Below are 25345 nucleotides of genomic sequence, written 5' to 3' on the forward strand. Positions count from 1 at the left end.
GGTTTGTTTTTTCCATTGTGTGCTTCTGTCGATCCAGGATGAAATACATTTTTCTTTTTAAGGTGCATCTTTTGATATATCCAGTTAGTAACTGTTTACACAATTGTGTTTGTTAGATTATGTGATGAAAGTCTAGCAACTCCTAATGAAGTTGACACAATGGGGAAAAAATAGCCTGACAAATAGCAGGACTGCAAAGGAATAATCTATTGAATCTTATACCTTCTACCTACATCAGAATTAAGTGTAACTGCAGCCATAGAATTTGCCTACACTCAGGGTCATGTATAAAAGCATGCACATGAAAATCTAGTGTGTTTTATTAAGGCTTTATTCACACACCCTCTTCTGACTGCAACTGTGCTGGCTAAGAAGGTTACTGCCCCTAGTACCTCATTACTGCACTTCTGTCAGAGGTTATCACGGGTGACGCTGCCAGCTGAGCTGCTCCCGTACATGGTTTCTAATCTGCTTTGCTTGAAATGATGGGGTGGTGAAGAACTATTATTTTAACAGTTTTACTTTTTTTACTGAAGAGGCTCAGGGATTGTAACTCCATGGGTAAAACTGCCAGGGCAATAATATCCAACGTCGGAGCAGTAATGAGCCTCTATAAAAGTGATTGTAATCTTTTCAGTGGATGCTGCCAGAACAGGAAGATTTGTCAATGGCGTTATGTGCATTGAATTTATGCCACTGATTTTTTAGTCTTTTGTCATGGGTCAGCCCCAGTTGGCAACTGAAAACCACGCAGCCGCTCGCTCACTGCCCCCACCCCTGTGGGATGGGGGAGAGGATCAGAAGAGCAAAAGCAAAAAAAAAAAACTTGTGGGTTGAGATAAGAACAGTTTAATAATTAAAATAAAATAATAATGATAATAATATTCAATATAATAATAATAACAATAATGATAATATAATGAAAAGGAAAAGGGAAAAATGGAAAAAAACAGAAACGGTACAACCGCTCACCACCCGCCGACCGACGCTGCCGGTCCCCGAGCCGCGATTGCTGCCTCCCTCCCCCAGCCAGCTCCTCCCAGTTAACATACTGGGCATGACGTTACATGATATGGAATATCCCTTTGGGATATCCGCTCTCTTAGCTGTGCCCCCTCCCCTCCCGGCTGCTTGTGCACCCGGCAGAGTATGGGATGCTGGAAAAGTCCTTGGCTAGTACAAGCACTGCCCAGCAACAACCGAAACATTGGTGTGTTATCAGCATTATTTTCATACTAAGTCCAAAGTACAGCACTGTGCCAGCTACAATGAAGAAAATTAACTCTTTCCCAGCTAAAACCATGACATCTTTTCATGTTGCTATATAGATATGACCTTGGTTTCATATACATGTTGCCTGTTTGGGTGTAGTTGATGTTATCCATGGTCAGGATTCAGTTAAATGAAAACGTATACTTTTTTTACCCTGGTTTAGCTTCTGTTTTGCATTCATGCTGGAGCTTCTCAGAGAGCTCTGCACTGATTCAGAGTCAAGTCCCCTGTTCTGTCTAAAGACATGCAATTTATTTTTAAAATAACAAGAGTAATCACTGAGCAAAAATGCCTGGGGTCTGTTTTAGTTCAAAACCCACCGAAACCAATAGGATCAATTCTAACAGCCCTTGTATGGCTATGACATAGATCAGCATTTTGTCTGATAATTTTTTGAATTCTAAAACTTAAAAAAGCCCATCTTTTCCCTTCTCCTTTCTACTATTTTCTGGTATATGCCTTGTTTTTATGATAGTAAATGAATATAGAGGACAAGAGAGTTTCTAAAGATGGCAAGATTCTTGGTCATTTTTGTAACATCTTCTTGGCATTCCCGCTGGTACATTAGGACACAAAGCAATTATGAAAAGCAAAAAAAGTCCTTAGTTTATTGGCTAAATTTGGAAAGAGTTTTTGACATGGCTGACCATCCTTCAAATAAGATCTTTGTGTCAGAGTGCAGAGGTCAGGGTATAGAAGCCTTGGGATATCAAAAGGTGGTGAGAAGAATGGCTGGGATTTCCAGCAGCCTAAGAGTGCTCTTTTGTCTCTAGTGGTCAGTTGTCGAGGATGATGCCTGTGGACATCAAAGAAATGTCTAAACAGTGTTATCTAGGCCTGTCCTTTGCCCCCTGCCATGTAATGGGCCTCTTTTCAGGAAAACATTGGGAAAGCTGAGAAAGCGAGTTGCCCTATGCTAGTGCTGTTAATTCAGCAAGAAAGCAGATCAATAACCTTTGCACTAACCAGTAAAACAATCTGTTAGTTTCTAAAAATGCAGATTAGTCAAGCCTGTAAATTATACATTGCACATCAAGAATCAATTTTAATGTTTTTTCATAATGTGTATGTTATGAGACCTTGCTTTCTGAAAAATTCCTTTTCTGCCTGCTTTGGCATATATGGAGAACTGTTCTGAGAAAACAAAACAAAACAAAACCCCCACCTTTCTTTAACGCTTGCAAAGAAGTTTGGGGTTTTTTTATTCAGGAGTTGTATGTAATGAGGTACTTTTAAAGTAAAAAAAATGAGCTGGTATTTGATGCAATTCTTGCTTAAAACATTGACTTTGATGTCTGGAAGAGTTATGCCTTCATTTTCAAGATGGATTGCTTTCCCCATCAACAAATAAAAATAAAAGTTACAGTATCTAAACCAAAGCCTGTACCTAATATATTCCAGCTCCTGTATTGCCTATTCCTCCTGTTTGTACACTGGTGAAGGAATAACCATGGCTAGCTGTTTCTTTGCACTAAATGCAATGAAAAAAAATCTATTCTGAAAATGTTATGAGAAGTCTATTACGAGTATTTTCTATTGTTGCCTGTGTGCAAAAGCAAAATTTATTGTTTGCTGCTTGTCATTTTGGATTTTGTTTTAGAGATCAGAGTTCTTTAAATCCCTGATTTTGCAAAGAGATACTGCAAGTTTTACTGGTGAACAACCAGGGTGATAGTCTGGGGCCCTAGCCCTGTGAGGGCTCATTAAGCCTAAGATAGGTAGCGACAGCGAGAAGTCAGACTAGAAATGGGCCTTTGCTTGTGATTCCTGTGAATCTAACTCTGGGCTTTTTTGTTGATTAGAACCAATGGTAGTGCCTATGTCATTATGCAGTACCGCTGTCATTCTTGAATTGTGTAGACACAATGTAAAAAACATTCTTTGCAGGATTGAGGCCTAAGGAGAATTTTTGGCTATGGATCAGTCTCTAGGAATATTTAATAAAACCAGCTTTTAGGATTCATTGCTGCGCACATTTTTCTAAGAGTATAGTATTAATTAGAATATACTTGAATATACTTACTAATAAATTAGGCCACATCTGTATGCATAATTGTATTATTGTTATAATAAAACTATATGAATTCAATATCAGATACTTAAGCCAAATGGTAATGTAAGTATTAAAAATAAACCTGTGGTTGAATCAATGACACCTTAAAAAGGCAAAACTGGATCTGGGATTTGTCAGTATGTAGTTATGTGACATCTTTAAAGATAGCTAAAAATGTAAATGCAATGTGTTTTCAAAAGTCTAAAATCAAACTGTCTAAGGGGAATGTGTTTCTCTACCATATTTCATTTTATTGTAATTTAGGACTGAAGAGAATACTTTGTTAGAAATATATGAGTTAACTAGAAGAACACATATAATACTATCACTGTTGCGACACCAAATAACAACTAACAGATATGCTGGGATTCATTTGGATGGATATTGCACTTGAAAACTGATATTTTGGGCTGCTAAATGTCTCGCCATTACTTACCTTCCTATATCCTTATCTAGTAAAGATCAAGAGGTACAGATTTGCTAGCATGCCTGAGTGACCCCAGAGAGGCTAGATGATGGTATTTGTTTTCATTGCTAAACTGAGAGTCCGAAGTAATGCTTCTCACTTTCAGAATATGGATAGGGAACATGCATACTGCAGCTTGTGTATTTTGTAGTTAATATATTTTATAATATGTAGTATCATATTACTTTTAGAAAAACAGTGAGAAAAAAGTATTGTACCTCTTCCAATATTTTATCCTGTTTCTTTCTACACCTGCATTGTTTTTTCTTGTCATAGTTGTATCCTAATTTTGCAAACATCTCTGTTCCTAGCTTTACTCAAGAGGACAGTTCCAATGAGTGAAGAAGGACAAACGCCACAGAAAAGGGGAGTGTTTACAGAAGTGAGATCCTGATCCTGTAGTTAAATTCTGATCCTATAGCTACATAGATTAATTTAAATTTTTATCAGAAGTGGTAAATGTCTACAAGTATCGTATTTCAGCAGTAGCTTAGATAATAGATGTAGCTAATGAATAGTGAACAGGTCACTGCTGTTTGCCACAGAAGGCGTATTCTGTTATGTCACAAATACATAATTTATAAATAAGGATAAGAAGACAGGAGTCAAGGAAACAAGAGAAAAATGTACTTTTTCTCATAAAAATTTCCAGACCATCTTTGAAGTTTACAGAATTGCCTCTTTATTTATCTCTACTGAACACTCATGCAGAACTTTCTGCTATATGAATTTAAAGAAATAGATTTGCTCTGTATTGCTCCTGATGACTATGGCCATCATCACTTAGGCAGCTGCTGCTGCAGCCACTCATTCCCACAACGTTTGCACGGCTGCATAGGTGGCACATACACTCATGTGGCTATGTGGTGAAATAACATAAGGGACTGATCTGGCTGAAAATCAACTTAGAAAAAGAAGCAATAGGTAATTTTTTTCAGCTAGGTCATGCTGTAATCCTGCTTAATGTATCCATGTATGAATACCTGTTTCCAAACAAAATAAGAGGTGTGAATGTGTAGCTTGGGTCAGTCCAGAAAGGAGAGTTACTCGCTGCACAAATGGGAAAAACTACTGAAAAAATTATTCAGAACGTGTGCAAGGGGAGAATGGATTCCGCCTCTGACACCTACTTGTACACGTTCGCAAATGTTCACATCTGAAGTAAGAAGTGCAAATTTGACATTCTTAGAAGCAAAGAAATTGCCTTTTCCAAATTCACATGGGCTGGCCCGTCTCTCTGATATTTCTGTGTATCTGCTGTAGATCACTTGTCTGTCAAAATTAGTTATAAAAAATTGGTTTTTAAGTACTGGCCTTCATTCTATATCATTCAGTCTAGAGAAGCCTAATTAGAATTACAAGAGCTGCTGGAAAAGTCATTATAACTTTGTAAAGGGAAGTCGGGCATTGTAGATTTCCATCCCTAATTGTAGGGTAGAATTAATGACCTACTAATTGGATGATAGTGTCTAGTGTTATAAAAAAATGAAAAGTATATCTATGGCAACTAAATATCCATGCATAGTGATGTGATCTGAATTAACTGTTCTCCCTGGAGAGACAGGTTTTAAAGTTGTTAGGTCAAAACTCAGTGGCATCAGGCAAATAAAAAAAATTAATAATTATTAAGAGGACAATAAAGGAAAAAAAAGGAAAACTGTATTTTGCCACTGGCATCTGCCCATGTCTTGAATAACTTGTGCAGTTCTGGTCTTAGAGTAAAGCCAGAGGAGTCCTGGAATGGAGACAAGGATGACTGGAGGTATGGAGGAGTTTCTGTAGAAAAAACTGGATGGGCAAGAGTTCTTCAGCTTTGGATAGCACAGAAGAGGGGATAGAAGTTGTAGGAGATCTAGAAGGTAATGAGAGATAAGAAATTGTACTAGACATACTTAATCACTATTTTTCCTAATAAAAGAATTAGAGGAGCCACTGGAACTTTCGTGCAACAAATCTAAAATGAAGAAATGGGTTGCTTTTATTATTTCTTCTTTTCTGTTTTTTATGTTTGACTTCCCATGCTTCTCCATAGCACTTTTCTTATGCATATGCTCATTTTCATCATGAGAGAATGGTTTAAATCTAACTCTGAACTATGCCACATACAAAAACTGGGTGCAATTAGATTAAATAATTAAACTTGAATTTTACAATAATTTCTGAAAAAGCAGTCTCCGATGCTGGTAAGCAAATTTTATATCTAACAGTCTTTCAGAACTGAGTTTTGATTGTGGGTAACTAGAGATGTATAGAGATGTTTGAGATCACAAATTTTGCCCCAGATTTATCAGAAAGAATGAGATGGGAAACCTGTAACATACCATGGGGGAGTGTGCAGGAATTTGAGTAATCTGAAAAGAATTGAAAAGTAAATGCTGCTGGATAATACTGGTTTCATGCTCAGAGAAGTTGTAACCTAAGTTCAGATGAAATTTTGCAGCAAACTGTATCAGCTCCCCTGCAAAAAAGAGGTTCTTACCTTTTATTGCTGTATTTTTAAATGACCCTTGTAATTACTTAGCTGGTTAGACGCGTGAGATAATTTTAAGTTAAAATTATATTAAAAGAACTCTCTCACTATGCCAGGAAAAATGTAAAAGCAGGCTTAATGTAATTTAGTGAGAGAAACTTCTCAGTCCATTTTGTCGTCATATGGCTTTTTATTCTTTTTAATGTATGCTGAATCTCCTGTCAAGTCTGACTTGCCTTAAAAAATGAAGAGCTAGCATGTACAGTCAGTTGTCATTGATACGGCATAGTGATGGGACAGAGGAACAGAAATGAAGTAAAAGCAGTCTAAAATATACAAACTAATAAGAAAAATGTGAACCTGTTTGTGAGGAGAATGGGAATAGCCTGAAGAAATTTGCTGCTGAGTGGTCAGAGCAGTGTGTCACCCTCCATGGTGTTGTGTGTAACCAAAGGCATGGAGTGAAGATGACTTACATCACGGTTTGGACAATCCACCCACAGATAATAAGGAGCTGATGTAGAAGCTTTACTAATATAAAGAAGGCAGATACTCAGCTTGCTCATGTATTTACTTAGTCTATGTAGTTTAAAGGCAAAGAAAATGATGTCTCTTCTCAGGGCTGTATGGGTATATGTGCAGCTGCAGTACAACCAGCGTAGTGCCTCTGGGTCTGCAACATGGTCTCAAGATGCAACTTTCTTTATCTTTCATAACAACAATATTTTTAAAGCCTAATGGTGTGTGTCAGTATTAGTTGTTTCATTGCTGAGTATTTCAGTTTTTGGAAAGAAGTAGGTGGAGGTGGAGCATGTATATAATTTTTGGGAAGGGCATTTAGAGAGAACAGTTTTAAAAAAAACAGTGGATAGGAAAGAAATCAGAGAAAGTGGGATGGAGGAAAAACTGTGACCAGGATGCATGTGAACTTGAAGGCAGAGTCTGCAGTGCAAAATAAAATGGCTTGTGGTGAGCCTGAGCACTGGAACTTCTGATTAGAGTGGTTCCTGGTACAGTTTTGGCCTGTGGCAGTTAAGAGTCTTCCAGAGAGTGCCTGGGCAGGGAATGGCATGCACTGGGGACTGTTCCCAACGTGTACGACCTCACATACTGCCCCAGCAGGCTCTTTCCCACAAAAACATTTTCACAGCCCTTCAGTTTCATGTTGTGAAAGCATCACTATGATGACTTGCAACACAGCACTGGCATTGATTAAAATTCCGTCTCAACCACACGTAATGATTATGTCCACAAAGCCACAGAGCACTACATGCATCCAAGACAGCTAGCATGGGCATGTCACAGAATGACCTGTGGCCTGGTTCTGTTTAGCAGTATAGACATACCAAAGGAATGGCATTCCCTCTTTGGATGTAGCTGATAAATGGATGGGGTTGCTGTGAAACGGCAGCCTCACATGAATGGAGAGCCTGTCTTATTGAGTAGCACTAATGACAGGGGCTTCATCCGTATGGGTCTTCCAATAAACTAATTTCTACAGAGTCTATCACTAAGGACTGTTGAATGTGAGATATAGAGAAAAAACAACTACTAGGAATAGCTAAAAGTTATATTACCACCTAAGGGGCATATTTTGTTTTTGCCTTTTGTGCAAAATTCTTGTGAGGTCATGAAAGTAGAGCGATGAATGTCAACTGATGAAGGAAACTACTGCGTAAACATATGTCATGTTATGCACTGATCACTGAGCCTCAGCCTCAGGACACATAAGACCCTGTGTGTGTGTGTGTGTGTATATGCATTGATATGTGTGTATGTATGGGTAGTACCTACCTGCCTGATTTGTTTTTATCTATCACTGGAATATAGCTATTGCTTAGAAAGAGCTTCTTAACAGCATACTAGGACACTGTTGTCTGAAAAAATAAGTTGATAAGCAGAATTTATTCTAAGGAAACAAAGCTTCAAAACGGCTTATAAAGTAAAAACCTGTTCAATATGAAAAAGTTTTATAAAGCTTTAGTTTTGTAAAGTATAAGCACCTCAATGGAAAGATGATATTCATGTAGTATATAGACTGTTAATTGAATGCAGAAGATGATGAGGAAAAGATAATAATATACTATTTCTAAGTCTGTATTGTCAAGGACTGAAAGAAGTTACCAGTCAGAGGGTTAGAAGGAATGACTTGGATAACAGAATGCTAGTAGAGGTAGGGTTTGTAATTGTGTGGACCAGTTCACAAATCACAGAACGGCAGGGGTTGGAAGGGACCTCCAGAGATCATCTTGTCCAACCCCCCTGCTTGAGCAGGCACACCCAGAGCAGGGGGCACAGGAATGCGTCCAGGCAGGTTTTGAATGTCTCCAGGGAAGGGACCCCACAGCCTCCCTGGGCAGCCTGTGCCACTGCTCTGGCACCCGCACAGGGAAGGAGTTTTTTGTCACGTTTAACTGCAACTTCCTGTGTTCCAACTTGTGCCCATTGCCCCTTGGCCTGTCGTTGGGCACCACTGAAAAGAGTCCAGTCCCATCATCCTGACATCCACCCTTTAGGTATTTATAGGTATTGAAGAGATCCCCCTCAGTCTTCTCTTCTCCAGGCTGAACAAACCCAAGTCTCTCAGCCTTTCCTCATTAGGGAGATGCTCCAGTCCCCTGACCATCTTGGTAGCTCTCTGCTGGACTTGCTCAAGCAGTTCCCTGTGCTTCTTAAACTGGGGGGCCCAAAACTGGACACAGCACTCCAAATGTGGCTGCACTAGGGCAGAGTAGAGGGGGAGGATAACCTCCCTCGATCTGCTGGCCACGCTCCTTTTAATGCAGCCCAGGATACTGTTGGCCTTCTTGGCCACAAGGGCACGTTGTTGGCTCATGGTCAGCTTGCTGCCCACCAGCACTCCCAGGTCCTTCTCAGCAGAGCCGCTCTCCAGCAGGTCAGCCCCCAGCCTGTACTGGTACATGGGGATGTTCCTTCCCAGGTGCAGGACCTTGCACTTGCTCTTGTTGAATTTTATCAGGTTCCTCCCTTTTCTTCTTCACAGCTTTTGGCACAGGAGACAAAGAAGGGTAATATTTCTAGCTGAAAGTGACCTGGGCCCCTTGTGGGCTTGACTCATACTCACCTTTAGTCAGAGATCATGTTCCTGAGTCTTAGACAGCTTGCAGGCAAGCAACAGTTTTCATGATTATTCCTCAGTGTTTATGGAGATGTTTCCCTACACAGGATAAATTCTTAAGAATTCTTCATACATGGTTCATCCCATATTCTGTCATAGAGCTGTTGTTCGGGTACCTTTAATATAATGTTCTTCTTTATTCTTCAAAAGTTAAGCTCTAATGCAGTGCTGTTTCCTGAAAGTCATGTAATAGTGTTTACAAAACAGGTGGTACTTTGGGATCCAAGGCATTTTCAAGAAACTGCATTTTCAGTAAGTAGAATTATCTGTGTTTTTCAGTGAGAAACTGTATATAGGTTTAGAAAACAAAAGCTGAGATCATAGCATTAATGTATTAGGATGTGTTATAACAAATTAGGATTATCTTAAGCCTCCCAGAATCAAAGGTATGGGACAAAGTAGTGGGACCAAGGTACCCTGTGTTGGGCAAGTAAAGCGACCTGCTCAGAATCAAAGAACATTGTCATTTTCAAAGTTTGAATTAGAAGTCTACATTTGTTGCCTGCTGACCTTGTGCTAACAATTCTGAATGCATCTTACTCATGCTTTCAAATTATACCATAAAGCTAAGATATGTTTTTCTGAAAGAGCCTGTATCAAATGTCTAGGAAAAAAACCTGTCCTTTATAAGAAATGTTTACTTCTATTGAACAAGTGATATGTGTGTGTAAAATATATTGGATGGATAAAATGGATTCTGGCAGATGTGAAAGAGCCACCCCTTTAAGCAAAGATTTTTGCTCTTATACAAATTACAGGATAAATGGGTGCTGGCAGGCGTGGAAGAGTCAGCCCTTTAAGGCAAGAATTTTGCTGTTACACAAAAGCTTGCTTCTAACATGTCAATCGGTACAATGTGTCCAGCTGTTTCAGACATACCATTTCGTACTGTTCATGCTGCCTGTTTAGAGTGCTATTCCTTTCTTTCATCTAGTCACATGAGCTCTGTTCTTTTAAATCTTTCTTGATCGTGAGAGACTGTTCTCTGCTGCAGGGGCAATGTACAATGGATAATACTCAAATGTGAGAGCAATGCCCAGCGCTTTTGAAGAATATGACGTGCTATCAACCAACTGAAATAATGGTATTAAGAATAATACAAATGAGAGAGAGTCCTAATTTTTATACTTGAAGATACAGTGAACTATGTGTCCTTATGCAGCCTTGATGTGCCAGTCATGATTTTGTAGGCTTCTAGCATATGCCTCTGTGTCTCCTCTTTCCTGTTCTGAAGACTCCCAGCCAACTAGATAGTCCTGAAGCTTGTTAATCCTTTCAGTCTTCCTTCTTGTCTTTCTTTGAACCTTTTTGAGCTCTACTATGTCCTTTTTGACACAGTGGACCCAAAGTGCACACAGTGCACTCCAGTGTAAGCAGATTACGGGTTTATCCAGTGGCATAATCATGTTTTATGTTTTGCTTTTGGCTCCTTTCTGCTTAATTCTCAAAATCAGGTTTGCTTTTTTGCTTGCTATTGAAAACAAACAAAAAAAATTTCAAATGTTAGAAGTTACTAAGAAAGTCACTCAATACACTGCTGAGGTTGCTTTTCTCAACCAAGACACTGAAGTTCTTGGCCATTTTTTATTATAGGAGTATAAAATAATTTCAGGTACAAAGAAATAATTCTTAATACCTGTTTTCTTTGATCACTATAATTACAAATATAAAGACCATAATCATTAGGATTGTAAAACACATCTGTACGACACAGAGAGAGGGAGAGAATGTTACTGTCATTATGTAGTATATAAATGACATTGTGCTGCCTTAGATTTTTATGGGTAAAAAAAAAAAATTACTTCTTGTAATTTGTGTTCCTTTTTGTATAGATCTATTGCTCTGGATTGCCCCTCCTACTAACACTTTTTGTGTATGTGTCATATAACACGCAATAATGATTTCAAACCAGAGCAAGACAAATGTCAAACGGGGCAAAAGTGTCATAATGACAGTGTTCTTTCTCTCCAGCTTCTTTTCTGTAGTATGAGGTGTTGAAAACCGGTAAAGATTTTAACATTGCTTTCAGCATAATGTCAGAAATCACACATCTCTCAAATTAAGTTCTAATTTTCCTGAAGAATTTATTATCGTTCTGGCAAGGTCGAGTCCAGAATTGCTTTCCGATAAATTCTGAAGATAAAAGAGCAAACATCATATTTAATCATGTCATTTTATAATACATGTTTGCTTTTTAAATTTTTTTTTCCCAAAAAGTCAACAGCCTCATATATAGTTGCGTTGCTATTTCAGCACCAAATTTTGGATGTGCAGATTGTTAAGCTAAAACAGATTTTTGTAGGACCTTTGTCTTTGCAGTTTGACACTCAGTATTCTGCTAAAAGCTAAGCTTTGAGGCCTTGGAAACTGCACTAAAATTGATTTGGTGACAAGATAATGAAGTATATTCACATTGTTCATACTATGTTCACAGCTGATAATTTTTATGTACTCAGTTGAAAAGCACAGTGATGTTAATTTATGAGAAAACGATGCAAAGATTGGTCATTTGTATTTTTTGCTTGGGGTCAATTGATAGACTAAACTTGTTTAAATGGCTGTGCTCTTTTGAATTAGGTATAATAAAACTTACAGTAATTATGAATTGATTCTCAAGAACAGAATGTGAGAAAAAGGATCCAAAGTCTGTAAAAGAGTGTCCCTAGCTCCTCCAAATAACTGCCTCTCATTTCTGTGTAATGAAAAAACAGAGACAGCTGGATTCCTAGTCTGCTAATACTATTTTATGCTATTTGCAAATACTAGAGCTGTTTTGATTTTTTTTTTTAATGTTAGAAAAATCCCAATGTACAAGCAACTGCACTGTCAGCTACAGAACTCTCCTGGGAAATGAGGTAGGTACTGTAAAACTGGTTCATGCAATGTGAAAATTAAAATAAATATGGAACCCTTTATGCTTGACTTCTGGTTCTTCCATTTTTAGCAAACAGTTACATAAAATTGACTATATCTGTGTCATCTGCTCTTGTCGTATCTCTAGGGAAAGGGCAGAAGGTATTTCAGCAGGGCTGGAGGAGACATGCTGAGCTGAATTCTGCTTAACCTTCATTTTTACTATTATTAGCACCAACAGCTGGGTCTCAACCTGCTAGAATTTACTCTGCAGAAAAGTTTTGAGTAAGCCATTTTCACAACCTTTCTGAACTCACATGTAAAGATATTTGCTTTTGGGCTTGATTCTGGTGGGTGCTATTCTGCTGTGCATTTACAGGCCTTAGCAAAAGGCAGCTAGCATTAGGATTGGTCACAAGCAGCCCTACAGGTCACGGATGCAGAGGGAGTCAGCATTTGAGTTGTCCAATTTATATCCTGTTTCTTATGTTGGAACTTGTTCCGTAGCCTTCCAGATGCAAATGAAAGCAAATTTAGCTGCTTACCCTCCTTTCTTTGGAGGAATACCAGGATTTGTTTCTTAGTTGCTTGATATTGGCATTTTTAATAGAGTCTTCGAGTAATTTTCAAAGGAGTAGCATTCAAATGAGTCTGTTGTTATCTTGCCTGTCTACTTGGGTACCTAAACCCTACTGTGAGCTCACAATTGCAGCATTTCAGCATCTTTGCGTTATTTGTCTATTCATTTTTATTCCACAGGTGACTCCTCAATATACAAGGTAAGGTGGGGCTGGGGTACCTGGGTGATGAGAAATTAATATGGCTGCAGTGCTGGCTAACACGGTATAGTATCAACTGGAATAGTTCTGTATTGGCTCTCAGTTCAGCAGGACCTATCTGTATAACCCATAGTAGAGGAATAGACCTGGAAGACTATAGTATAGCTGTGGTTACATGGCCTATACTTAACCTGATAGATCATATGAGAGCTAAGTTGGCTTTGCCTGCAGTCACACCAAAGGCCTCTGTACCTCCAGCATAGCTAACACCCAAAGCAGTTAACACTTGCATGGATATTTGAGAGTTGGTAATCTTTTGACATTGTGTTTTGTATTGTTTCAACATCATACTCTTCCAGTACTGTTAACATTTGTAGATGTGAGTAATTTTCAGCGTAAAAATTTGCAGGATCTGTTCTGTTTGCTGGTGGAGCATGTGGCTGATAACTGTGAGAGATTGGCAAACCAGAGGAATAAGATGTCAGCTGTATAACTAACTAAATGTGTTATAGAGGAGAACTTTTTCTTAGATTTCTCTAACACTTACAAAAAGTTTGAAAATGCAATATTTTAATGAATGAAAATCATCAGAATTTCTGCTTAACATCTGAGATCATTCATAAAACAATTGAAAAGAGTGTCAGGTTTGAACCAAAGCCTGTTGATCTCACTGGGTTTTGATCTCAACTATTATTGCAAATCAATTAAGAAACTGTAGAGGAAGATGACAGGAGATGGGAAAGCTGTATGCTTTGTTTTTCCTCGTCTATAGCTTACAATAATTCAGAACTTACAGGGAATTTCTACGACCTTTTACCTAAATAAGGAAAAAATTACTTTTTATGGGAAAACTGATTTCAAAGGTTGTTTCTACATGGCCATATCGTTAGGCTTTTGAAGTAGAATTATAGAAATTGAACAATTAACTCTCTGCACCCTCCAAACTCCACACATCTACCAGCATTTAAACTCAGTAGGTAAATATTTAATAAGACACTAGAACAGATGATTGTCCAATACAGAGAGGTATCCCAGGAGAGCTGCATTCAGATCTGAGCTTTTCCACAGTTCCTGTATGACTTTGACTGAAATATTTGAACTCAGACTCTTAAAAGTATTTAGATAACATTACCTGCCATGGATTTCAGTTTTAATTAGGGATTCAGATGCTCACGGGAACTATGCTAATATCCCTTCAGACCATAATATCCCATCAGTAAAATGGAGAAAGAACATATCCTGACTTCCCTGTGGTTCCCTGAGGGTGACACTATTAACCATTGAAGTGTTCAGGAATTATTGTGCAATTTCCACGGTCTGAAGAAGGAGCAATTGGAGATTCTGGTGCTTCTCAAAGCTAAGAGGGCATAGTTTTTATTTAAGTGAGATTGAAAACTATGCTGTTGTGAGCATTCTCAATTAATGCATCCAATATGCAGCACTGAGCTCTTTAGTATTGATCAAGCAATCAAATTATAGAATTCTTAAGAAAAATGTATCTAAACCCAAGGTAAGCTACAGAGATTAAAACTCTAATGATACCTGGTAATTAAAGAAAGAGGGTCTGATAGAAAGTTGTGCTGTAGTACAACAGGTGTGTGTGTAGTTGTGCTGTGGTATATTTATTTTGCTTACAAGCAGAGATATGTATTCCTCTCTGAGGAATTCACTGAGTATGAAATAAAGTCATCCATTGGTACACATCGACACGATTCCTTCCTAAGTGTATAGAGGGTTTGACAACATATAGCAATGGCAGATTGGGACATAAGTACAAAACATGCAGTGACAGTGGAAATTGTATAAGTATCTTTAATAGTTTGCAGTGGAACAGCACCATCACTGTCTCTGAAGTTGGCAAAGGTAGTGGCTTAACGCCAGTGTATCAAATCACACACACTGAGCACAAGATTTGTTCAATTAGTTTCAGTTCACATTCGCAACAGAATGTGATGTGCCTGTTCCCCAGGTATGAGATGGTGCCACATCTTGTCTCCTGACCCAATGTACTGTACAGCATCCTGCATCACATGGCTTGGCATATGAGGTCTTTCACAATGAGAGCAAAGAAAGTTGAGAGTTCTTAAGAGCTGTTTTTCTCAGCACTCAAATGGATGTTACTCAGCCTGGACGTTCGGAGTGTTGTGTTTTTTTGGGTTTTTTTTGCCACTACGACAATTACTAGAGATGAAGGAACACTCTTAAGGAAGTGTTTTGAACAGTTAGAGCCGTTAATAGCTACAGAAGTATCAGTTAGGCTGTAGTTTTTAAGTTTTTCAAGAATGGTCTTTTAAGATTTTTACACAGGTACAGCATGACTGAACAAGTAGTGGGTGCTTTTGTGCAGTGCGTGAATAAAAATGACATGTGGGTGAGATATGAAAGCAGCAACAGTTTCAGTTACCATTAAGAGCGATGAAGAAGCAGTTGTGACACTCTGAAATGTTCCTGTTGTGCATAGAGAAAATTAAGGCTTTTTCTGGCATAGGTTGTGCTAGTTGTGTAACAATGTGTCTGATTAATAATGCATTCTATTGAAAGGGAATGGGAGCTTTGCTTAGGTATGATTCATCGTTGTCAGTTGCAGTAATTAAGACTGTTGCTTGCTTTAAGGTCAGCGTGACCCTGTTTGTTTTTTCAGTCTTGAGGGTCTGTGCAGTTGGTGTTTAAGAAGGAATTAGCAAGAGATAGCAATTTATTGGTTTCTCTAGCTTTTGGCAAGTGTGTATTTCTTTTCATTATTTTCTTTTTTTTTTCCCTTCTCATTCATTTTCAAAGCACTTGGTTGTCCTATAAAACTTAATTGACTTTTTATTTTACTCTTTAATAACAATTTTTTACACAGGTATTTTAAAAACATACTCTATAATGGTTAAGATCCTTGTCAAATTACTGATATGAAGAACAAAAGTACTTGTATGATTTTAAATATAAAGCAGTGTTTGGAAAGGTTCTTATGTGCCTTTAATACACTTTCTTATGAAAGACAATCCTATTCCAGCTATCCTGTTATTTTATAAATAGCAGTTTGCTATACCCGCTTCCTCAGCTTTCTTCATATTTGTTAGTAGCTCACAGTAGATGTCTGCACATTATTTTGCAATTCTCCTCAACATCTTCTTTAAAACTCTTGTGTTTCTTTAATACCTTCAAAAACCTGAAGAGTAGTCTCCTGGTATGTTTTATTCTGGCAGCATGATTGGAATAGCTCGCAATTTTGAGTATAACTGTTCTCTGCACCTTCGAGAAGTGATATTATCCCCAATTTACAGTCAAACAGTGGAAGGACATTGGGGTTACAGAAAAAAAAAAAAAAGAAACCACAAAAGAAAAAGAGAAAATGCATGCAAAGGACTTAGAAGAATTTACACAGAACATCCCAAACTGAAATCCTGAGAACCCTGATCAGCTGTTGCTACCCCAGGAGAATCCAGCTCCAGTTCTATGGTCCCACAGCTGTGCAGGGAAATATGGCCCAAGGGCTGGGCTGTGCAGCGGCTCTCACACTGCTCAGGGTGGCGTTTGTCAGAATGACGGGCTGCGTCTGCAGTGCTCTTCACATGACTTTCGTGCCTCCAAGGCACAGGTTTTGTGCATGTGTGTTCAGATGACCAAAATACTGTGAGGTATGTTTCACAGCTAGCCAGAAAGGACTGCTCCTGGTATCATGGTGTGGCACGTGGAGCATGCCTGGGAGCATGGAGTGAGAACAGGTGGGTGAGGGCACCAGGCCTTTTGTAAAACTGTTGGAGAACTGTGATGGGCAATGGGAGCAAACCTGACACAATCTTGTCCCTGCTGCCTAGAGAAAGGCGTGCCTTATTTAACTACTAAAGCTGAGTGCAGGATGCCTGGATATAAACTAACACGTATGCAGTGTAGACACTCGGGCGATCAGGAGCTAGAGGCAGACTGCAAGCCAAGTCATTTGACAATGTGGATGTATCCATAGACATGCCATTTTTTGACTTTGAGAGTGGGATTTAGTTTGAGGTTAAGGATTTGATTTAATTTCTTGTTTACATGATTCTTTTAACATTTGAGATGTCCTTGGGTATTCTGCCTGGCTTGGTGTCCTGCAGGTCTTACGTTGCGTTTGTGGGACCTATGCAGCTGTCTCAGATACCCTAGAGCATATCAAAGACCACTGAACATCTCTGTGTAAGCAACTAAATTGAACCCCAAGTCTCCTAAATATAGAGGTCTTCATGTAGACATTTACAGCTGGAACTCCTGGTAGTGAAGGAAGATATAGCCAATGTGGTCAATGGAGCCAGGTAAGTGATTCAGCTCATGTTGAAGTAAACCAATACTAATGGCTGGTCAGCTGAACCTCTGTCTCAGCTCCATTGATTTTATTGATCATAATGAAAATTTCTGCATAGTGAACCAGTAGATACCTGCAGTCTGATTCAGTTGCCTAAATATAGGTACCTCATTTCATTTGAAGTTCATTGGTTTACCTGAGATGTCTATAAGGGTCTGGCAGATATTACAGAGGACTTGCCTCAGACCTGTGCTTCTTTGGAGCAGCAGCTAGAATCCAGACAGGATACCCCAGGACATCTCAAAGTTAGATGCTTGTGGTTAGGCAGCTGAATCGCACTCCATACTTCTAGCTGATCTTAAGGGTCTCATTTTGTACATGTCCAAAGTACAAGAATGAGCATATTCTCATGGAGGAGACCATCTGGGGAAAAAAAAGCATTAAATTAACAATTATATCTTAATTTTCCTTTCTAGTTGCACAGTGGACCAACTCTTTCCCTGTTCTTCCTTATAAATAAATATCCTGGTAAAATATTTTCATGATGCTGTTTATGATTTTTGTCCTTGTGTCTGAGTCTGTGCTTTGAACTTCTGAAAACCTTGTTACACTGACATTATAACTCCAGGTTACACCCCTTGTTTCACTTCTATTCCAGTGTTCTCAAACCTTGGAAAACATGCCCTTGTAGATTCCTGTAAAAAAGAGTATTCTTTTCTGTAAGTGATTAGGGTACAAGGTATGTATTCTACACACCTCTTGTTGGGATAATTACATGGTCAGCTTTCCCCTAACAATTGTTCTGTCAATTCATCACTTACATTACTGACTAACTTCACACAGATTCAGCAACTCATTTCAGCAGGCAGACCCACTCTTTTCTGATGTACGTTGCATCAGCAGCTGCATACTGACCAACTCCCACTGGTTCTGTATACAAGATCTCTTCTACATAACCTCCATACTCATCGCCCATTCCTGGCATTCCTGCTCTGGGTACTAATCAAACACAATAGGCCCCTCTGTGCTTGCTTGCCCTTTCTCCTTCTCCTCTGGAACTTCTTCTCCATGCGTATATCCAAAGCAGGCAGGCCCTTTTTACTTTCTGCATTCCATTACTGAATATCAGGTTAACATCATCTTCTTTAACACTTACCCTATACTAATACACTTTAAGAGTGATGTGGTGTTTCCAGCCCCAACGCGAAGTCAGACGTAGGCACTGCAGCATCCTAGACTTTACTCTAGACAGCACCCTGTGCAGCATCCTAGAGAAATTTTGTTCATGAATGCACTACAGTTATGGGGCAGGTATGTGTCGCTGGCATCAATCAAGTTACACCTCTTTAAAATGTGAATTTTCTGGCTGTGTTGTTGTTGACCTGGTAAATCAGTAGAAGTGACTCTTCAAAAAATTTTGTGCTTTCACAGACGTGCATATGTATTTCTTGCAGTGTTTGTTTTCCTTTTGGATTTTTCTAAACTTTGGCTGTCAATACAGTCTTTTAAGTGTCATCTTGTCAGGTTGATATGTTTAAGGTACACAGCTGTACAGTGCTGATAGGAAACCAGACAGTGATTTCTGCATTCCCTAGCTGAATGATTTTGTACCCTACTTGAAAATGACATGACTGAGGTCTCCCATATTTGATGTTAAGTGTAGAACATCTGTAAAACTTCTAGTTCACTTCCGTAGTAACAAAAACATACCAGTCACTCTTCTAGAGCATCACTTACTACTTTTTGTACAGGTTTTTTTTCACATTCTTTCATACAGTGCTTGCATCTAAAATTTAAGTATAGAAGGGAATAGAATAGACTATTTCAGTTGGAAGGGACCTACGACGATCATCCAGTCCAACTGCCTGACTAATTCAGGGCTGACCAAAAATTAAAGCATGTTATTAAAGGCATTGTCCAAATGCCTCTTAAACACTGAGTGTATATATAGAGAGTATATATATGGGGTATATATTTTTTAAAATTACCAAATAAACAATGAAAAGTTTTCCATTAATATGAAAGTTGTTTTGAGTGAAAACACTAAATCACGTAAGTCCCCAAGAGATTCCTCAGCAAGCTTTAAAATTCAATTTTTTCCCCTTTATGTTACAGAAGAATGAGAAGGGGTAGTTTTAAGATTTAAAGTGTTATTTAAAGCATTTTCATAGAGAGAATGGAGAAAAAGATCCTGCTGTCATCACCAACCCTAGCTACGTGTTTCTGGTCCTTTTCTTTTGCATACATTAATGGCCGTATACTTTAGGCATAGCTAGATGAGGGGTCTGATGTAGCCGAACAAACCCTACAAAATTGTAACCCTACAAAAGTTACTCGTTTTCAATCATATCAGCTCAGATCCATGCCACTGAACAAGAGAGGGGGAATATATGATCGAGAGTGAGACATTCCTTTTCAGGTGTAACTTGAGTTTATAGCAGCTTGAGCCAGTCATGAAACCATACCCTGAGAGTGAAGGGTGAAAACAGTCTCACAAGCTGTACTGAAAAATAATCTCTTTTCATTGTTCAGTGTATCCTGTATACAAAGGTTATACAGAACCTTAATTCAACTGAGAGTCTAGATAAGTCCTTAATTATACTTAATTTTACCTAAGTGAGTTTAAAATCAATCACATATCAGAATATTTCATGACCTGGAGCCATAGGAACAAGGGAAATTCAATTTTCAGAATAAATGCTTTCATCTTCCGAAGTGATGCACTGTGATTTGTGACCTAAGGAAATGTTTGATAAATATACCTTTATCAGAAATGAACGTACTCTGTATGTGTACTATAGATGTATCTTAAAAAGATGCAGTGTTTGTTTAAACACTGCTGTGTTTATAGCTGTTTCTTTGTCTATCCAGCATTATATTGAACATAATCTCACCAATATTGTTTTGATTTCCTATCCTTTTATTCAGAAGATGCAGGCATAGTACCAACACAAAGATAATATTGCTACATATCTAATTTCTGTTCTCCTGTTAATCTTCTGTTAGCAAAATGAAGTACCCACAGTATACACTTTATGCTTTCTTTAGTGATTTGTTATCTATATAATGCAAACGACACCCCCATTTCTTTAAAAAGCCTGCCACAAACTTGTTGATGTTAATAATGCTTCAGACTGACAGGCTGATATGTGCCTGGCCAGGAGCACCATGACCCAGCACAGCACTTCTGTATTAATAAGACATAAAGTCAGACCATTTATCATTTCGTGTAGCCAGCACACAAATTAGAGAACAGCTTGCCAGGGTATATTGTGGTCCCATTACTTTGTTTTTGCAGAATAGATAGCTTTGAAACCTTCCTGTGCTCTACTGTGACAGGAGAGTGTTCATGTCATGGCGACCTGACTGAGGAGTTAGTTGCGTACAGTGCTGACTCAGGAGCCTTAAGTGTCCTAACCAATTCGCCAAGCAGCAGGCTCTTCCAAATCAAAAGAAGGAAAACTCCATAAAGATATAATCACTGACAGTTACCACGGGTGTAAGATGTTCAGCAGTGCAATCAGAGTATGAAAATTTGTGAGTAATTTGCTGGATGTCACTGAGGAGCTCATGCTTTCATTACGGTACAGTATATTTTTTTTATTACATACCTAGTATCCATGCCGAAAAATACTGTTACTGTTTAATGAAAACATTAACATGTCATAAGATAACATATTCACACTGCCTTGTATGGGTTACTGTTCAAATATTGTAGTGGAGAGACATTTTACAGCTACTATTCATGTTTTAAGTATATGCACTGGTCTGCATTTTGTGTACCTCCTGCCTTGTCAGTCAGTTGCTGTCTTTGAGGTGAGTGATTTCCTCTCAGTAAAACTTTGAAATGTTAAAAAAAACCCTGCAGACAATTTGAATTTTTAAACCCTTAAAATAGCTCAGATCTCAAACTGCTAAGTTCAGTTTCTTAGATCGATGTAATTTGACCTTTGTAGTGGTTCTTTAAAGATGTTTCTTTAATGCTTTTGGATTGCATATTTATGTTTGTGAATGTTTCTTATTTTATGCGTTGTCAACACATAATACATGTGCAACTGATCTGATCTACCCTGACATTCAGTTTTATTTTGCAATGTAATGCATTCATCTAGAGATGTACTTGCTATCCACAGATGGTGAAGCGTATTTTAGACTGCTCCCATTGTATTTCTGTCCACTCTTCGTTCATCAAATGGAAAATATTATCCAGATATAGCATAGTGTGCTCTGTCAGAAGAAATCAGTGAAGATCTCTCTCAAGCAGTGAATTCTCTTCTCTGTGAATGAGGTAAAGCCTCTAAACCTGTGCACTCTGTGTATATCCTTGGAGAACTGCCACAGAGACTGCCTGGCTCTGCCTCTGCTGCTCTGAAAGAGGTGGCTCCGAAGGGTCTTTGAGCCGTACGTCCTGGTCTGTGCATGTGGCTGCCCTGCAGACCACAGCTGCGCTGCTTCCAGGAATGAGCCTAGAGGGGTAGGCTTGGGGTAAGGAAAAATAAAAGTCTGGTTTTGAGGGTGGCTCAAAAGCTAACCTGTACAATCAGTGTAGGATTACTCTTTGTATATTCATTTTGGATTCGGAAAAGATTCTCAGAAAGAGTCTGTAGCACCAGTAACCGGAAGAAAAAGTAATAAACCCCACATGCTGATTTCTTAGAATTTTCTTTGGCAAATGTGCATTTCAAGATAATTTCTCTCCTTCTGGCTTGCCAGTCTGCTTCCTACTGCTTTACTCTGAGATCTCGAGTGCTGCTGTACTCAAAGGTACAGAAAAGACGTGGGAGACAATTCTTGGAAAGAGAGTTGTATCTCTTTCCTGGGTAATAGTGAGAAAGTCTTTGCGCTCACGGAGCTGGAAAGGGAATGACCTAGACCAGTACAACTTAGGGATCGTTTTTTACTAATTTTCCAGTCGCCACTTTGATCATCGCTTCCTAGCGTTGATTTGTGGCACCTCTGTCCCTCCTTTTCTCCTCCCTCTACTTGGCTTCTTCCTGCTGCTTAACAAGCTCAATTGGTTTTATGTATGTAATTCTTTTTTTAAGAGAGTTTGAAGGTGGTCTCTAAACGAATTGCTTTCATCCAAAGCCAGGAGCTGATCAAAGTAACACACAAAAGCTGAATGGGAGCCAAGGCAGAGCTGCCAGACCAGCCATAGGGTCAGGGTTCTGTGCTGGAGAAATAGTAAAGCATATCAGCTGAACTGTGCTGGAAGCTGCTGATAAGGGATTTTCTCTCTAGTAACACCTGCAAAGTTTATGAGATCCTGCAGGAAAATCAAAGAAATCTGCATCAGAATACATTGTTTCCTGTCAGAGAGGAATGTAAAAGCATTTACAGGATGAAGTGCCATTGCTTAAATGTATTTATTGCCATATCATATATTAGGCTCAGTCTGCACTATTATTACAACACTGGGCTATCACCCAGCTCTACATTTACTTTTATGAAGTGGCTCCTTAGCCCAGTTATCAGGATATTAAGGAATGACATATATGATTGTCTATGAAAAGAAAGTTCACCCTCAATCAAAAAAGCAAATAAATGAAAATCAGTTATCATTATGTATGTCTGAAAATAGTTTTCCAGTGAAAATTGTAATTAAGGAACAAGTTAATAATTGATGTTCAGTCATCTATAAAAAGTCTAATTGAGATTTCCTCCAAATTCTTTTTGCAGATACAGTTTTTTATCAGGCATTGGTCCCAACAGTGATTATGATTTTTTAAAAATGTGAGTAGTAATCCAATGTGTGATTTTTCACAAAGGACTTTCTACGATGACCAATTTGAACTTTGTCTGGCATTTTTTTCTTCTATATTAAAATAAGCTAAAATAGAGTGCCATTTTTAAAACTAATCATTACTTTAAACGTCTCAGAAAAATTCAGCTCTTGTTTGAGAGTAGGCGTAAAAGTTTCTAGGGTGAAGGAAGTTTATGTTTTCTATAGTCGTAAAGGAAGACTAAACTATGTCTCAAAAGCAAAACAGCCTTTCATCCTTAAATAAGTAAAGGAATCTTGTTGCGATTGGAGTTTTCTGTTTCCCCAGAAAACTACAATGTAGGCTGTCACAGCTTAGACTCCCTGTCACTAAACTGCCAACATGCCTTAGTCTGGATCTCCAAGCATAGCTGTATATTTTAATGTGTTTATGACAAGTTAGATTGCTTTGTATTTAGTCAAGCTTTATTTTTTTCATTTCAAGTAAAGTTGAATTTGTATGAGAAGTTTAAAAATATTAATTTTTGTAGACATATCTGGAAATCCTTTTGTTCTGTAGAAAATACTCATTTTCTGTTTTTGCTACTGGACCCTGCATGAGTTGTAGCATTTTCACTGAAAAATGAACTCTCTGTCCTCAAAGGTAATGCTTGCTGATTTGCAGTTGAAAAATCTCAGCAAAAATAAGAAAAGACTTTTATTTAGCTGAAGTTCTCTTTCCAGTGGCCAAAATGGATGTGAAATAATTTCATATTAAGAATGATCCATTAATTGGTTTGATTTATTGTCTGCCTGAAGGGAAAAAGAAAGCAACAGCTTTTCAGTAGTGTTTTTATTGAGGTTGCTTAACATTGATTTGTCCAAGTTTGTTTTCATCCCTTTTGATACAGATCTGTGTGTTTTTTATCAAGGGCGCGGAGGGCAGTTAACAAATGGGCTTGATTTTTTCAGTAGATGGGGAAAACTGCTTATATTTGATTTTATTGCAAAGGTGCCTGGATTAATCTCTGCAGCAATCTCCCGAGAATAAAGACATCTCACTATTATTTACTTCTGAAGTGAGTGACAAAACTGATTTCAGTGATTAATAGAAGCAATTTGGCTTGGGACCTAAAGTTACCAAAAAGCTCAGTGATGTTTTCCCACTTCCCACTCTTTCCAGTGCACTTGAAAGCTTGGCACCTTTCGATCTGCGCTCCCGTTCCAATATCCTGTTGCTTGGAAACATGAGTCACGGGAGGAAATCATCTCTCTGTTAATGAAAGAGAAATCCCATGTCTGTAGTCAGCTTGATTTTCAAAATGAAATGAAGATATCGGATTAAAATTAAAAGCAAATGCAAAAGAAAAAGAAGTGATAGAGAGATCTGAGCAGTCTTCTTGCAGTATATTCTCTTTACGGAAACAGTAGCAGAATTGTTCTTGGCTGAATAAAGATGGTAGGATTATGTTCTCTGTGACCTGTCATCAACCTTAATGAGAGTCTCTGGGTTTAATCATGAACTACTTTCCAAGGTGGCTTTATTAGGAAACCATTAATTTTAATCTGGTCTGCTCTGTAGATAACATTTCTAATACAGTTCCACAAGGGCTCCAAGACCTGGTAACGGAAAAGGAGCTGGAATTTCTGGCAAAGGTAACTGTGGTTTAGTTAAAGCTTTTACGTTGCCTTTAAAATGTAATGGCCAAATGGGGTCTACTGAATTGCCGTAACTTTATTCATATATGAAACACAGAACAACTAGGGACTTTTAAATGATCTGACAGCTTTATTGCTGTGGAATAAATTGCTTCACTGAAGAAGTGGCTTTCAATCAGCAGATCCGTAAGTGACTGCTGATTTTAATCTTATTAGTGCTATAGAGTTGAGCTCAGCAGATGATCATCATTTCATTTCTCAGCAACTTTTGAAGCTTCAAAATTTCTCTTTCTGGATAAGACTAACAGCAGAAAATCAAACCCTTTTTGGCAATTTTGATGAAAATCATAGGAGTAGTAAAACATTGGTCTCAGATGAGGAATGTGTGTTTAAATATTTCTCACACTCCAGTATCATATCATAACCATCAGCCTTCGTTGCCCTTTTTTCCTCTCTCTTACTGCCAAGTCATTCTGGCAGAATATTATAAGGAAACAGATTTGACTTCCAGAAGCTAATATTTTTTTTCAGAAATTGGCAATAGTCCATCTATTTACTACACCTGTAGGTGGCTTTGTACCAACAAATAAAAAGCTTGGTAAGTTAATTCTACAAGTGATAATTTTGTGGTACATGAACAACCACATTGGTTTCTGAAAGAGCAATTTCTTCTTTGTCTTTGCCCA

General features: G+C 38.3%; 1 protein-coding gene across 3 annotated transcripts in view; it reads left to right on the forward strand.

Moving 5' to 3' along the window:
- Positions 1 to 25345, forward strand: part of GREB1 (growth regulating estrogen receptor binding 1) — a 106255-nt gene that overhangs the window by 9036 nt on the left and 71874 nt on the right. The window contains exon 1 of one of the 3 annotated variants that reach the window (XM_064448059.1): positions 4661 to 5650. The exons of 1 other annotated variant lie outside the window; for it this stretch is intronic. The gene's annotated coding sequence lies outside the window, so the exon portion shown is untranslated. Of the gene's footprint in view, positions 1 to 4660; positions 5651 to 12292; positions 12539 to 25345 lie in introns of those variants that run through there. One more of the 3 variants, XM_064448058.1, reaches the window with a different exon arrangement.

This window comes from Phalacrocorax carbo, chromosome 3, assembly GCF_963921805.1.
Source record: "Phalacrocorax carbo chromosome 3, bPhaCar2.1, whole genome shotgun sequence".
NCBI lineage: Eukaryota > Metazoa > Chordata > Aves > Suliformes > Phalacrocoracidae > Phalacrocorax > Phalacrocorax carbo.